Raw genomic sequence first — 16,872 nt, forward strand, 5'->3', positions numbered from 1 at the left:
TCTCATATCTATCAATAGATAGCTATATATTTTTGTATATATGTTTTACTTTATCATATGTCAGGTCTTGCATTATAAATCAAGGCTTTGCAAAAGGGAAGATGTAAAGATGCCAAATTTCTAGATGTATGTGAATTAGTATTTGTTAATTTTTATTTTCAGTGGGAATCTCTTTCCATCTTTTCTCATTTTTGACTGAGAAATTACTTGATAGATATTATCATTTCCCACGTTTTCCTCTATGTTGAAGAACTGTCAATGCTAGCAGAGATGTATTCTGGAAAGAATACCAACTCCCCATTACTCTGCTTAACACTGACCTTTCTTAATGGGTTGCTTTTTTAATAATATCGTTTTACTTCTAATGTGAGTCAAATAATAAGAAAAAAATTGAAGTTGATTCTGAAGTTGAAATGAGGAAAAAATGGGAGCAAAGGATGATTAATTTTTCTTGCAGAGCAACAAGGACTTGTGTCTTAACTGTGCATCGGAGACTTCGTGTTTGTGGCGAGACAGAAGAGTAAAAATTCGTGTGTCTCAAACAGTGTCACTTCAGATCGATGTGTTAAGTAATATAAGTAGCTGTGTTACTCAGATTTTCTGGCAATTTGCATAGGAATTTTGTATTTAATTCTTCACAGTGTGTCTTCCAAACAACTCTTTTCCCTATGCTATAATTTCTGACAAGCAAACTTCACTATGTCAACAGAATAGCTCTGCTTTCATTGCTATGCACAACAGATTGCTTTTAATGCCTAGATTACGTTTCCAGTCTAATACCTAGGCAAATAAGAACTGTTTTGAGAAGCTTTCAAAACTAGTTTGGCATGTCGTAACTAACTGCAAAGAGCGTCTTGGTGTTTGTTTTTTTTAAGGAATGACACTTAGCAACTTAATGCTCTTACAGCTGCCCAGAGGTCTTGCACATAATTATACATCCTGCTTCACAACGGTGCTAGGAGACATTACTTGAACAGGATTGTGAATATGTAATCCAAGTAGTTTCATATGTCAGTTTGAAACATTAATTTACTGCCATATCCTGGACAAAGCTGTGGCTTTTGCATCAAACTTAATATTTCTATTGCAGTTCTCCACTCTGAACCAATCAAAAAGGGCAAGTAAATACAGAAATTACACTGCCTGAAGAAAACCTGCCCCACTCAGAGTGACAGCTCAGACAAGAGGAATTCAGGTGAAGAAAATGCTAATTCTGTTTCCTGGTTTTTAAAATGGAGATAGAAAAAGATGACAACCAGCTTGGTTTAGTGACATACAGCACATATGTGCAGAAATTCTGTGTTGTGAAGTGATGGAAGACTCAAAGATTGCCCTGTTACTGGGATCTGCACCTTTAGGGTGCTGCAGAGTAAATTCAACTTACACGTAACATCAGCCAATATACGGTAAGTTGCCAGGGAGATCTGAGCCTGCTATAAACCTGTCAATATGCTCTTTTTCTAGTGGAAGCGCCCCCTGTCTGTGCTTCAAGCTGGTGAGCCCCAAATTAGGTGCGTTTCAGAAATTGTTAGCCCTCACTGTGCTTAGGTGGATCTATCTCAGCTCCAGACATAGCTCAGAGGGGTGTCACACAGGTGCCCTTCCACAAAGATCATGGGCATTTGGTTCTGTGTTTTATTTTCTCCCAGGTCTCACCAGTGCCAACACATTCTGCTGCTGCACTGGCCCTCTTCACCTGAGTCCCTGCTTCAACAAGTGACATGGCTTTGATTTTATTATTCTGCTTCAGAAACACACTCGTTTTGGCCCTGATGACAGAAGAAATTGTGTTGCCTGCATGCAAAAAGGTCCAGGACAATTGCATGGCTCATGTTGTGAAGATGAAAGCAGTGTCTGCTCTTTCTGGTGCATCCTTCCTTTGATCTGCAAAGTGCTGAAAACTAAACCCCTACTCAGCAAAATGCTCCACGACTGCTGGCTTGCTGGGGATCTTTGGGACAGAGGCAAAAAGGTAAGCTTATTCACGGTGATAATCATTCATGTTCACTGCACCTACAATTTTAAATGGGAATTAATCACTTCTTTCTTTCATGATTGTAATGCCTTGGAATTAACCTGGTGTGAAGTGAGGCAGCTGACAGATTGATGGCAATGTCGCAAATATGGCTGCGAGTGTATCCAGTTTAAAATGCTGGAATTTTTTTAATTAACTAGAAGTTTTGGGGTTTAATTCTCAAGAAAATGAAGTAAAACTTACTCCGTACCGTCGCTGATCAGTTTAAGAACAAGACAAGGCATAAATTACTTGTATTTTCTTCAAGAGAATTTTGTCAGATCGAACGGTTCACCTTGGGCTGTGCATAGCTATCTGTCTCTTATTCTCAGTCCTTTGGCCTGTTTTATAAAGCAACAAAACGGACATTTCTTGGACAAATGTGCACAATAATTCATGAGTACTAGTTTTTTTCAAGAAAGAAGATTGATCCTAGACACAACTGCATGAAGAGAAACCAAGCCACAGGGGATGTGTGGAGTAAACAAACATTTCACAGAAGTGACTGTCTCTTGTCTTCCACGAGATCCTTGATCTGGAAATGTAAATCCACTGGGATTATATAATTTCATAGCTCAGAAATTAATGTGCCACATTTCATTAGGGCCTGTGGCTGCTTCACTGCAGAATATTTTCTCTCTTTCATTTTATCTGCGACTTGCAGTTGGAAATCCAAAATGGATCATTCTCAGACACCGCTACAGTGCAAAGCCATCTGACAAACCTCTTAATGAATGCCATGAAGAAGTGATGTACAGCCTGCTCCTAAACAGCCTTCCACCAGATGCCAACAAAACTATCTATCTGCATGTGCCTCATAATATGAAACCATAATGATTTTCTTGTAACTTTACCAAGCTGAACATGTCTGTTTGCGTGTTGATGAATGATTCTCATGTTATTAACCAAAGCTGTTGACTTCTGTGGCCCCCGAATACCATTAACTGTAAACACCGAGTGTTTTCAGTGGATTCCAATAATTTAATGGAAAAAAACATCATTCTCATGGGCTGTAAATACACTAATAACCCTCCTTAGTAGAGGAGTTGAGCTATAGTTTTCTTGGCTGACCTGAATGCAGCTTCCCATTGTATTGTCATGTAAATGAACACAGCATATGGATGAGACAAAAATCTACCATGTAGAAGAGAAGTATGTGATGGAAAAAAATCTCAACTGTATTATTTCAGTAATTAGCTTACGACAACACTGCAGAGTGCTGGCAGCTTTTTGTAAAGGTTTTGTGTAGGCTTTGCTCATCAATGACAAAGAAATGGCATTCAGAAAATATAAATTACTGGAGATTCTTCATGGTAATTTATTCAGGCTTTCGTAATGTTCTCTATCAAAATACACATACTAATTGTAAGTGCTTTTGCTCAACATGTCATTTCAGGAAGGGATTTTCTGAGGTGGCACCAACTGATTTCACTGCATCCCACTGAAATAATTATTCAAATATCTTCACTGGAAACAAGTGAAACTTTTCATTTGGCATTTTATTGTTGATTGTATTATGATGCATCAAAATGGTGTATGTCAAGGTGATATTTCAGCGTGACATTTTTAAACATCATTTTCTGCCAGCACATACACGGTTCTTCCCCAAGAACTGAAAATGCAGGTGAGAAAGTTATTAAAAAAGCTAGGTAAAAATGTCTTATTTGGATGAGTGTTGTTCTGTTTTGTTTTGTTTTGTTTTTTTAATCTGGAAGGGTCCATATTTTCTGCTCTATCTTTGGAAGAATGGTACCATGTTTGCTTAGATTATGCAGTTGATGGTGTTTACGCTATGCTGCCTTTGAAGTGTGGGGCTCCGGTCCTCAGACTGCTTTTATCTCTTGTCCTTTTCTGCAGGCCAGGGCATGCCATAGGTAGTGGGTATGACTAAAATGACCTTACCCGATTGAAGGCTGAATGTGCAAGCTGAAGACATACTGCAGTGTTTGGGTGTAACTTATTGCAATATTTATAAATGATGAAGATGAGACAGTCCTGTAAGTACTAGGACCTATATACTGCAATATTTTCAAAATACTTGATTTCTTTTATACAAAAATAAAAGAAGAGTGAGATCTACAAAATGTTTGAAATGTGCTATGAAGGCATTTATTGCAGCATTGTGGTCACACTCACAAGTGAAATCAAATTTCAAGTAGAAAGAGCAGAATATAATTATCAAGGTGACACTCTGCATGCCGTCCTCACAAATTTTAAGTTATCTGCCCGCTGCTAAAGCTATTAAACAGTTTGAATACTTGTAAGGACAGAAACAGAAACACTGCTTTCTTCTTCATGGAGGTGTTTTATATTTGTTCATTGCTGTTTACTGCCGTAAGTCATCTATACCGAAAGTACCATCTACCCACGGTGTATGGGAACTTCAACTGAGAGGTATTTCTTGAAAGATGCCATTCTGCTGATCCAACCTTCTGTTAATCAAGTTTCCTACAAAACATCTAAAAATCTCTTTGGATATTTTCATGTAATTACAGCCTGAGGAGTCCAGCTCAGATGGTGAAGGCCACTTCTGCGGTGCACAATGGGAATGCTTGGTGTTGGCATGTGAGGGTGATGCTCCAAAACACTTACCTGAAGGCTTAAAATAAGCTTAGGTGCCAGGTTATCTGTCCGCAATCCAAGAGAGCACATCAGCAGACATGCAGAAGCTCTTCTATCAGTGCCACAGGGCTGAATGCTTGTGAGCTTGAACTTACTACATATCAGTTAATTTTGGAAAGATGTCTTTAGGAACCAAGGCTCTGCATCATTCACATCAGCATTTCTGACAAACGTGAGGCTTTTGCTGTGCTTGTGAAGCTTTAATAATGTTTGTAGCATACATCAGACTCCTCCTCAGAATAGAACAAAAGCTATTGTTCTTAAATAATTCCCTATCATACAGTCCAACCCTTTGAAAAAAATCACCTGGGAAGGTCTCCATCTGGCAACAACCCACTAATTAGAGACTTACATCTATTGTCCACTTCTATTGAAAATCAAAACTCTTTTGCTGTAATATGGGTAATTATGTCATCTTGATAGCCCATTATAGGGAACAGCTTTTTCTACAGCTTTTCCAACACTTTCAAGGTGTTACTTCCTCAAGAGTAATATGATTCAGTCTTCCTTCCTTCCTTCCTTCCGTCCGTCTTTCTGTTGTTATTTCTTGTATTAGTAACCTGTTGATGGAGTTCAGAAGTTGAAAAATGCAATTCATCCTTACCCCATGCCTCCAGTGCATTTATTTCCATTAACGCAAAGGGATTTTTTTCCAATCCATGTTTCTTTTATTTTTTTTTGTGAGAAATACACCTTGATATCTTGCTGTCAGGGTTGAGTACCTAATCTGAAAGAGATCTGAGAATATGATGGTATTTTACAATTCTGGGGTGAGGGCAGATAACACATTTGACTTTACTGCCTACACATCAAAGTGATTGCCCCCCCCAGTCCCTAACAAAATAATCAGGAACAGAACACAGGGTCCCAGCATCCTCCTACTCACTAGAGGAAGCTGAAAAGGGCATTTATACCTTTCTTTTTTTTCCTCTCATTGTTTTCTCTTAAGTACTTCGTCTTCTGTGAAGAAGTTATTTTTACTTGACATACCCTTTAGAAGTATTCCCTAAGGACTCTCAGCTGAAATTGTCTGGTAGTTTAGACAGCTTTTTCCTGTTGTGGTATTTAACCTTCTTACTTGCCTAACTTGGTGGCGAAGCTGTTAGTTTCAGCTCATCAGACATGTTTTTTAGTTTTGTCTTCTTTTGGCCTTTTTTATTTTTTCTTTTTTTTTTTTTTTCAGACTTTGTAATTAATTACAGGCAAAAATCCTTTCCAGTTCAGCCAAATTCCACTATAAACCTTGTATTTAGCTCCTAATAACTTTGGTTACAAAAATTGATCTGCCTTGAAAATTTCCCAGGTTTAGTTTTTCAGAGCATTTTAAAGAGCATTCTGAGAAAACATTAAAATGGTTCTCCATTTTTAATAAGTACCTGAAGTTAAACTGTGCAACTGCAATTCCACTGCTTTTTAAAAGGTTGTAATTTTGTGCAGAAAGTGAAGAAATAAATTTTAAATGAGAAATTATGTAATAAGACCAGGCGTTTTGTGTGAAGTGAAGGACAGGCAAGGCATTTGTGAGTTTGAATTGCTTAAAGATAGCTGGTTTGCAGTGCTAATCTGCTAAATTTGTTGTCCCTCTACAAACCCGTCCCCCTGAGACTTCACACCAGTAAATGATTGCTGGGCTGCAGCATTTTGAACTTTTGACTTAATGGTGGACTGGACTCCCTGCAGCGGAAATTGTTTCATGCAGCTGGAATGGGAGAACAGCCCTTTAAAGCAAAAACTTTTTTGTTGCTGGTTTTTGATTTTTGTTTGTGGGTTTTGTGGGTTTTAGTCAGAATAATACGCCTGACCTGGTGTTTGTAGGCTTAGTGATTTGCTTTACGTGTGATCCAAATAGCCAGGTATAAAACAAACGTGTCAGTTTGCAGACCTTAAGCAAGCAGCACTGAAGATGCTGAGTGAACACTGTTTGTTTTCTAGAGGAGTGAATGTGATGTTTTATCTGCGTGCATAGATTCAGAAGGCTGATGATCTCTGAGGATCTTGGTGCAGAAATTTAAAAACTGTGCCACTTTAGAAATGGAAGTTACAAACCATAAACTTCCACGGTACGCATATTTTTAACCCTGGTGTTTCACAGCGCAAGTGGCAAGGTCAGTTTTTAAAATACAGATACAGCTCTTGTGCCATCCCCCCCTCTTTTTCCTCAAAACATGGCCCTCTCCATTTAGTGGACAATTCGCTGAAATATGGGTAAGTTCACAGAATCACAGAATGTCAGGGATTGGAACAGACCTCAGAAGATCATCCAGTCCAGTCCCCCACCAGTGCAGGAACACCCAGATGAGGTTCCACAGGAAGGTGTCCAGGTGGGTTTGAATGTCTGCAGAGGAGACTCCACAACCTCCCTGGGCAGCCTGCAAAGCATTTATCTACGTGGATGGACATAAATTCAGATGTGTGTATCTCCAACCTATCTAAAACATCTAGATACCACACACAGCCACACACAAGTCATATCTGTATTTTATATATATATATATATATATATATTTAAAGAGTGTATTTTTTAAGATAAAACCATCAGTTGCAAAATGTTCAGAAACTGGGTACCTGAGTACAACTGTTCTGTCACCTCTTACTGTAACCTCATGTAATCTACCAGAAAGGGTGAATAGCCTGTGGAAGCCTGTACAAAAGAAGCATTTCCAGGAAAAGCATATGATGCCCACAATTGTAAAGATGCAGGAAGAGAGTGAGCATTCAATACACATCAATCTCCACCTGTTGTGAGGAATTAAATGGAGTTTGGATGATGAGCCCAGCTCAGCCAGTGATTATGATTGTTGACAAAAAAGATCCTGAAAGTTACTGGAACTGTAATTAAAGCGTGGAGTTGGGAGGCAGAGGGCAGCGCCACACAGCACCAATGCATCGCTAGTGCTGTCACACCTTTGACATCTCGTTGCCGCTTACTGGATAAACTTCCATTAATCGTAATCACCAGCCTGGTGGGCTAAGTTAAGCATGGAGAATTGCTCGAGAAGCAGGCAGTTCTGAGCATGGATCAACACTATTCACACCGATCTGAACAAATAGGAAGAGAAAAGGGCACGTGAGTGCAGTTCTGCTGAGTGCAACAGGAGTATGAAAAAATATTTCCGTTCAGAAGAAAGCTTCCTACTGTGAAACCAGAACAAAACAAAAACCAAAACCTAAACCACTTTCTGTAGTGTTGTCAGGACTTTTAAAAAAATACATTTCAAATCTTGGGAAAATAAGTAATTTCATTGTGTTCTATTTCTTGAGATAATGCAATGTAATAGCTGGAGAAATGCAAGTTTCATTTTGATAGATGCTTTCTTAGAAATGTGCCCAACCACCTAAGTAGCAATATTTGCACTAAATGATGCATACTTAAGACTGTAATGTTTAACAGGATATCATGAGATGTTGTACCAGAAGGTGAAATACAGCGAAATAACATTGGTTCTCTTAACAAATCAATTGAAACTGAATTTCCATAAACATAAAACTGCCAACATTATTTTTATGTAATGTACTTATTTTAGCAACCCAGTATCTAGATACATATGACATGGAACAATAAAATTGCTGGGGAAAAAAACGTATCCCATTAGCTAAAAGTAAAACATTACTACTACCATTATTATTGCTCCTGTTGTCAGTCATTACTATCTGATATTGGGGATGGATGGTGAATAAAGTCCAGACAACAATCTCTGAGGACTGAGAGTAGAAAACTTCAATTAAAAAAACCCAACCAACCAAACAAACTAAAAAGAAATCTTTGAGTAGCAACTAGATTTTTTTTAATGGAAAAGTTCTTTTGACAGAAAAGTCTTCACCAGTTAAACATGATAAAGAATATGAATGTCCATATTCTGGCCATATATTCATTGGCCTTTCAAAGTACTGGGTTGTATTTCAAATTATATCAAATAGAAAAAGGACATTTTTCACAATTTTATCATCTTTTCCCTTTCATATGTAGACTGCAGTCCCTCTTCCATCTGCAAGGCATGGATACCAAGTCTCTGTTTTCATGGAAAGGAGTATCTTGATTTAAGCTTCGCTTACTCAGCAGATTAGATTCTCCCTGCTGTGCCAAGTGAGTCACTCCGGGCTGTGGGTGGGTGCTTGAGGTTCAGCCCCAGCAGCCCCCCTTCTTTCATCTGTCGCACATCTGCAGCCATATGGCGATTTTGGTCTGTGGCTTGTCATTATCCATGATTTCATAGATAGGTGGTGAGCAAGTAAGTTAGCTGTTATTTCTGAGCAGAGAAAATTGAAGGCTTCTCTGAGAGGGTCATTTCCATCTTGAAACCCAAGCTTTTTGAAAGGGTTAAAAACCTTTGTTGTCTTTCGTGCCCACCATTTGCCCACATTACACTATGAAAGACTAAGAAGCAAAATTAATCATATATGAAAATAACCTGGTTTTGAATCTCTCAGTCTTTCACTGGTGACTGGCCCTGCAATAGGAGCAAACTCTGATGGATGGTGTGTAGGGCGAGCCATGCAGAAACTGTCAGCAAAGGACTCACTTAAATTTTCCTTGCCAGTTTTCAAAAGTACTTATAAAAATGCAAGGAAGGGATAGTCGATACAGCATGCAGTATTTTGTGCTTGCATACATGAATGGTACATACACATATGATAAATGGTAACAGAAGAGTTTGCAATTTGCATTGCAGCTTTTCTGCGTAAATTGTTCTGCATGAGTTGTGTGGTGGTCTGATGGTTTTTTTTTTTCCTCCTGTCAGGCTACTAAATAAAGACTGCCCTGGAGTTACTGATGCCAATTGAAACTAGGATATCTGAAATGGCACAGCACAGTGTTGTCCATGAAATGCAGGCAGGCCTTTTTAAATGGCAGCAGTAAACGGACTGCTCTAATTGCTATTGTCAAAATTTGCTAATCCTTACTTACGTTGAGTCATACATTTTTATGTGAAGAGTTACCCAATTTAAACAGGAACTTCTACAGGATAATACGACAGAACACATGACAAGAAATTTAATAGAGAATTGAGAATTCCCTATAGTAAACCACAAGGCAGCAGACATGGAGATACCTGTACAGTGCCCAAGATGTTTAAAGGTCTACTGAGAGACTGTTTACAGCAGTAACTAAAAACTACCACATACAGCTCAAAACTACCTAAGAAAAGCTGTCTTTGTGAGGATTTTATGGTCTGAGTGCATAAAGAACAAAATAATGAAGAGCTGCTTTAGTAGCTTGGGAATAGGACAGGTATCAGGGAGCCTCTGTGAGTCTTGGGCGTCCTCTCAGTAAGAGAGACAATTGATGCAAGCACTTAGATCTGTAATATTTTCCTTGTCTTTTTGCCTGAAGAACAAAGGAGTCAGCCAGGCTCTTACAGAATAATCTTTAATGGAAAAAGAAAACAGACTGATTTTCAAACCCCAGCTTTAAGTTGTGGAGGTGGAAGTCAAGGCAAAGACATCAACCTTACCCTGTATTTCTGACATTAAACTAAGTAGGTTTGACCTGCCACTGCTAGGAAGGAATAAATAAAGCAACCCATGAGATTAGCCTCAGAGCCATTTTTGTGACCTTACCTGATCTTTACCTGAAAAGCAGCAAATTCTCCACTCTTGAATGAGTTTCTTTTACATAGCAGAACAGATGGAAATAGGAGATCTAGTTGTACTATCTAGCGAGATTTTTATCTGAATTTCTATTAATATGGTAATGCTTCAACATCTTTTCAATATTAAAGCCTTATTGTTAAGGAAAAATATTTAACCAGTTTTAATAATCAAGAAGTATATTATTTGAATTTGCCATGAAAACAGGAAGCTTTCCTAAGCTGTTTTGTTCCTACTTATGTACTTACGAAGACCATTGAGTAATGTTGAAGCTTTTCCAAGCCAATTTGATTTTGGTTGTGGTTTGGTTTGTGGGTTTTTTTTTGTTTGTTTGTTTGTTTCTTACTACTGAGCTACAACTAAACATCTTCAGAAAATAAAAAAAATATGAAAACAAGGGATGATAAATATGGGAAAAGTAGACTGCTGAGAAATTAAATTTGCCATTAGCTTTGGATGGCATTTCACTATTATTAGCATATCTCAAGATGGTAAGGTGTTGAGCTGTCCCAGAATGTACAGTGCTTCCGTATAACAGAAAAACCCACCTGTTCAACAACTGCCTAGTTTCTCTATGTGTGTAGTCTGGTCAAAGCTTTTGGGACACTATAAAGAGGACAATGAAATGAAAGACTCCTGGCTATCAAGATTCAGAGCGAGCAGTGAAAGCTCTTACTAACTCATAGGAATTAAAAATATACACGCATACAGCTTCTTAAAATTGAAGGGTAGTATTGTCACAGCAAAAAGAAAGTACTTACGGTTCCTGAGGGTTATGCCTTCGTAAAGATGAATACTTCCTTGGAAAGATACCTTTGGTGACTAGAACAGTTGCTTTGGCTGTTTGAAGGGCTATGCCCTGCTTAATGCTTGGAATGGCATCCAGGAGGTCAAACCAATTTGCATGCTTCCTTCTGCCAGTGCTCCTTCTTCGGAATCAAATGCCTTTGGCTTGCAGAGGAACTAGAGGCAGGCTTTTAGTATTTCTTGTCTTTGCAAGCCTGAAGGTTACTCAGCAGAACACAGTGATCCTCGGTATTGGAGAAGAGTGGGAAACTGGGGATTTAAAAAAAACCCATCGACCTGTAATTAGTTTGCATCAAAAAATACGATTTTATGCATTTTCCCTGATTTTACAGTGACTCAAGTTTTGTAGTTCAATTCTTGTAGTCCTTTCAAGTGCTCTCCTTCCTCACACTCTGAGGATCTGTGCAGACCGCAGAAACTGGCTGCCTTGGTTGATCCCATAGTTGCTAAAGTGTTAGGACCATTTTACTAAATGCACAGGGAAATTGGTGAAAACACTCTACACAGAGTGCTGAGAAATGAAAAAAAAAACCAACCAGGATGACATGGAAAACCAGCACGTCTCCTTTGTGGTTGACTGATTGATTGATTGGTTTTACAGGCTTGGCTTGCGGGAGCAGAGGACTTGAGCTATTCAGATGAGGAGGGGAGTTTTAAGACAGAGTATCTTTGACTTTCATCAGTTTCTTGACTGCACTGAGGATTTTTCCTTATGCATAGAAAAGGCAACGTCATTTATCCCTGACTGAGAATCACCGATACATTTTAACAATGGAATTAGCTATTCACTGCATTACAATGACTTGATTTCTGTAATTTGCCATTAATATGCCTCTACCTGAACAGTGCAAAATGTGAATTAAATTGCCACAGGGAAAAATGATGAACCTGTTCTTTAATTTCATCTAAAAGCAGACAGTTATAGTCTCTTTGCTCATGATAATTTTCATCCCTCTTTTCCCAACAATTTAACTTGACTAAGTTTTCTTCCTAATTCATGAAAAAGGGGCAGCATGCAATGTGACCCTCTTTTTACCACTTTTTAATGTATAAATATTTAAATATATAATTATATACCTGTATAATTGTATTATATATAGTTACACATTAAATTTATATTATTATTATAATCTAAAAGTGGTTAAAAAAACTACCGCTGGTTTATAATCAAGTCTCCCCTCCTGCCCCCATCCCCACAATGAAAGATTTAAGACAACATTAAGGTTTCAGTTGAAGCTCACAAAAAAAAATAATAGGGAGATGATGCTGAAGAAAAGCTGTTTTTAATATATTGCCTAGTCCAAAGCATGTCTCTGGCATATGTCTAATACCATATCTCTATAGATTGTAGTGCTTCCAAGAATTTGTACTCTTTGCTCTGACAAAGCATAGATAAACTCTGCATTTTCTCATAGCTCGTCTCTGTCCTGGTGAAAGACAACTGCTCAAGCCATTTAAATGGGAAAACATTCCTACATCTGAGACTCCATCAGCTGTCTGCGTCTTCTCTGCAACCAGGGAAATGGAATATTTAATGGTGAAATGTAAAATGCGAATGTGCAAAATACATAAATATGTCCTTTGAATAAGGCAACATGTATTGATAATGTTTATGCATAATGTTTTTTCCTGTCTCTCATACTGTTACTTGTTAGACATTTGTAAAGATCTGAGACATTAGACTAGTTTTTGTGTGATATTTTTATGTGAATTGCCAAGTGGTCTGGCTGGAAAACAAGATTATGTGATCTGTATTGCATTTTGGTACCATCCTTACAGTAGTAAATTCAGCGTATTTGTGTTAACAGCAAAGGTTTTAGTAACATGTTTCAAGGTATAAAATAGCTGACGTTTCCCTGTCATCTGTCATCAAATTATTCCTATCCCAGATCTAATAGTGCTCTAGTTTTCATTGATAAGCATTGGCATAGGACGGAGTGAAGCACAGTCCAAAGGAGATCTCTGGACATACCTGTTGTTTTCCTTGCTGTCAGTGGAGGGATGCTGAAGGTGGTGGTGGGGTTTCCTGTGCTGGGATAAGTCACCTCCCTAATGGAAATGGCCCACATCTCTCCCCCGGGTAGCAGTTCAGTGCCTGGCTTCTCAGGACCGTGACAGGATGGGCAGTAAGATCTGTGTCAGTTGTCCTAAACAGCTGCTTGCTTCATCACTGACTACAACTGGTTCTAACTATTTTTATTTAATTTAAAGAAGAATCTTCAGATGTCTCCCATATGTTTTTAATAGCACATGGAAGATGCAAAGTTTTCATACTTCAATATGCTAATGATGGGAAGACCTAATAAATGATTGTCCCTGCTGCAAACACAGGGCAGACTCAGTTACACATAGAACTTGACACATTCTTTCTTGTGATCTTCATGGACATTAGTGATCTCTCTGTAAATCCATAAATCATTTCTTCTTGTTCCAACTACTGTTCCAACACTTTGTCATAGTTTTCTGTCCTGCAGTGAGGCAAATATTTTTCTGGTGATCGACAACATCACATTTGAATAAATCCACCTATGTATTTTTTAGTTATTATTATTTCTTGCTTTTTAGCTGCTCCTTTTGGAACGCAGCACACAGAGTGGGCATGGTAAATAAATCACTTTTATCAGTGAACATTCTCCCATATTAAATCTTTCATTCATTCGGGAATCCACAGGCAGCTTAAAATATGCCTCATGTCAGTGCCGTCATAGCCTAGAGACACACTGCAAAGCTGGGAAGAGATTGACTTTCTGATAGCTATCTGCTTGTGATAATAGTATAGAAGGATTGTCAGTCATGCTCCCTGCATCTGCTCCAGCTAGGAAAGAAACACAGCATAACCATTTTATAGCTAGCATGAGAATATTGGGCAGAACCCCAGCTGATAAGCAAATGTGATGATATCGCTGTCTTTCTCTCAATATAGATTCATAATATATTATTCTAAATATCCTGTTGTCTAAAACTATTTCAGCATACACAGGCAGTATTTCCCCACGAAGTATCTGAGGATCATCACCGGCCTCACGCAGAACTGCTGGGAAGTTATCCTCACCTTTGACCCACGGAGTATTAATGTCTGCAGTTTCACAAATTCGGCACTTTTGCATTGGGCATTGTCAAGTCTCTGAAACTCAGCAGTGGAAAACATGTCAAGAAGAGCATTTTGACTCTCTTGATTCTTCATCTGTTAATATTTACACAGCCAAGTGTGGGAAAGGCTTTACTTTCCATTGCAGTGGAATCAAACCACACACTGTGCAGTGTTTAATCTCCCATGTGGCCCTATTTATACTCCGGCATGTTTCCTTATCTAGAACTAAATGCCCTTCAAAACATAACTCCCTTGTCTGCCTTTCTACCCAGACATGAGCCACTCGATTTTGCTCACTTGCTGCAAATCACTTTTAAACCATTCTGTAACAGCAGTTTGCATAAACTATGCAATTATTTTTCCCTGCATCTATTAATTGAAGAAAAAAAATCTGCTGCCAAATACTTAACCACAGTAAATCAGCAGGGTTCCACTGATATAAATGGAAGTTTGATCATATCTCACATTTAAAGGCTGATTATCTTGGTGGTGGTCCATCACACAAAATCTTAGCAATTACCTTGCATCAGAATTTTTCAAGTTCATTTTCACTGCTAATGGAATATGGCAAGCATTTGCTTTTAGGAGGTCCCCACATGAATCTGGAGTCCAAATCTATTTCTCTGACTTCCAATGTTCAGATTTATTAGAACCATTTGATGTGTCCCCAAATGGTTCTGAGCCACAACATAATAATGGTTTCATATTCAAAATACTGTTATGGCATATCTTTTTCCAAGGCTGTCACTATCAGGTCTCTAAATATTTTTATTTTCATTTGGATTTAAATTTGTCTTTGTCATTAACTACAGGCTGCATAAATTCATTGGGATCCATTAAAGACCAGAAGTACAGGCAGGCTTTGACTGCACCCTATATTATCTCAGAAAAATAGAAGGGTTTTGATAGAAACTAGAGCACAGAGCTCCTTTACAAGTCTGGCGATTTCATTTGGTGTGCCAGTACAGGAGGATGCTCTCACAGTATGTTTGGCAGGGACTAAGATTAACCTCAGTCAGCTCTTTGGTATAATATGGACAATTTTTACCAATACAGAGAGGAACCTTTCCTTCTCCCTCAGCAGAATGTCTCAGGGAAAAATGTAATAAATCCATTCAACAGCTCAAATCTGATTTGGTTTTGAACCTCTAAAAATGTTACATGGGAAGTGATTATAGAAAAGTCATACTTACCATCAGGAGGTTAGCTTTTCGTGCTACTAGTCATGCTTCAACCAGATGCAATTAGTCAGAAGACTCCTAGGCATATCTTTAAGGAAATCTGTTAGCACTTGGCTAGACAAAAAACTGGTACAGTCTCTGGAAAGGTTCCTTTTCCTGATGATTTTCAATGAGATGGCAAATAGGGGTCATCCTGAGCAATTAAGTAGTAAGAGATATTTTTTAAAACAATGTTGTCTTCTATAACATGAGGAAAGAAATACAGAATCACAGAATGTCAGGGATTGGAAGGGACCTCGAAAGATCATCCAGTCCAATCCCCCTGCCGATGCAGGAACACCCAGATGAGGTTACACAGGGAGGCGTCCAGGCAGGTGGAGATTAAAAAGTTGATACTGGAATGAATTAGTTGTTGTATTAATTATTACCTCAGAGCAAACCGTATCAGTATTACTAAGCAGTAACTCTGAATTCCAGTATTTCAGATCACTTCGCCGAAGTGCTGGGAGAAATGATGTATCAATCAGTCTTACCCTACACCTTCTGAACAGGAGCTTCCATGGAGTCTTGGCAACCCAAAAGTGCTTCATTTTATTTCAGGCTTTTAAGGGAAAGTGAACAAGAAAAAGGAAAACAGAAAAGAAAGAAGTATTTGGAATTTCTTTTAAAGACATTTCTATAAGGTTTAGCATCTCTTTCTTTATTCCTGCTATGGTATTTTCAAAGTTACTGGTATTAAAAAACAGCGAAAAAATACACCAGTGCAGCTGGGGAGAACATTAAGATTCTGAACCAGCAACAAACACCTCACAGTAACACTTTCATCTGCTTATGTGATGAACATCTGTGGCTTCTTGGCAATGAAGGCAGATGCAGTATGGAAGGCCTCCAAGTTCAAAGGTGGTCTTTTGTTTTCGTATTCTTCACTTACTCTTCCCTTCTCATTCTTCCCTTTTCATTCATGATTTTTTTGTGGACTGTTCCTGTGATTATACTGGTGGCTTCAAGAGGCAATTATGAAAACTGAGCAGCTGTTTTGGAGGGAGGTAAAGCACTTGCAGAGATAAAAAGCTGGATAAAAGGGAGAATACAAGAAGTGGGAATACAAAAAGTGTATTGTCGCAAAGGACTGACAATGGAGTATCACAGACATTGGATGGTGGTCTAATGTAGTTCACAACTATTTAGCAAAATAATCATGTAAAAACGAGACAATTGAGAAATTCCTGAGGCACTTCATGAAGATAGGATTTTTTTCTCAAAATAACAATAAGATTTTGCTGAGAAGTACTGTTTAGTACTGGAATGGAGGAATGAATTATGAATGTAATAATTTATTCAGTTTGCTAATTTCTCAGTTGAAAAAAAAACAGTACAAGAAAAGACAGAATTATCGTGCATGAGGATTCATAGTGTAATTAAGTTTGGAGGGGAACTCACGATGTCTCCTGTGCAATCTCCTTTTCCACGTAGGGTCAGCTATGAGATAAAACAAGGTTGTTCAGGCCTGTATCCAGCTGGGACATATCTTCCTTGGAGCCAAGGCAAGATGCTCAATGATTTCAACA

Source organism: Patagioenas fasciata, chromosome 7 (assembly GCF_037038585.1).
Source record: "Patagioenas fasciata isolate bPatFas1 chromosome 7, bPatFas1.hap1, whole genome shotgun sequence".
NCBI lineage: Eukaryota > Metazoa > Chordata > Aves > Columbiformes > Columbidae > Patagioenas > Patagioenas fasciata.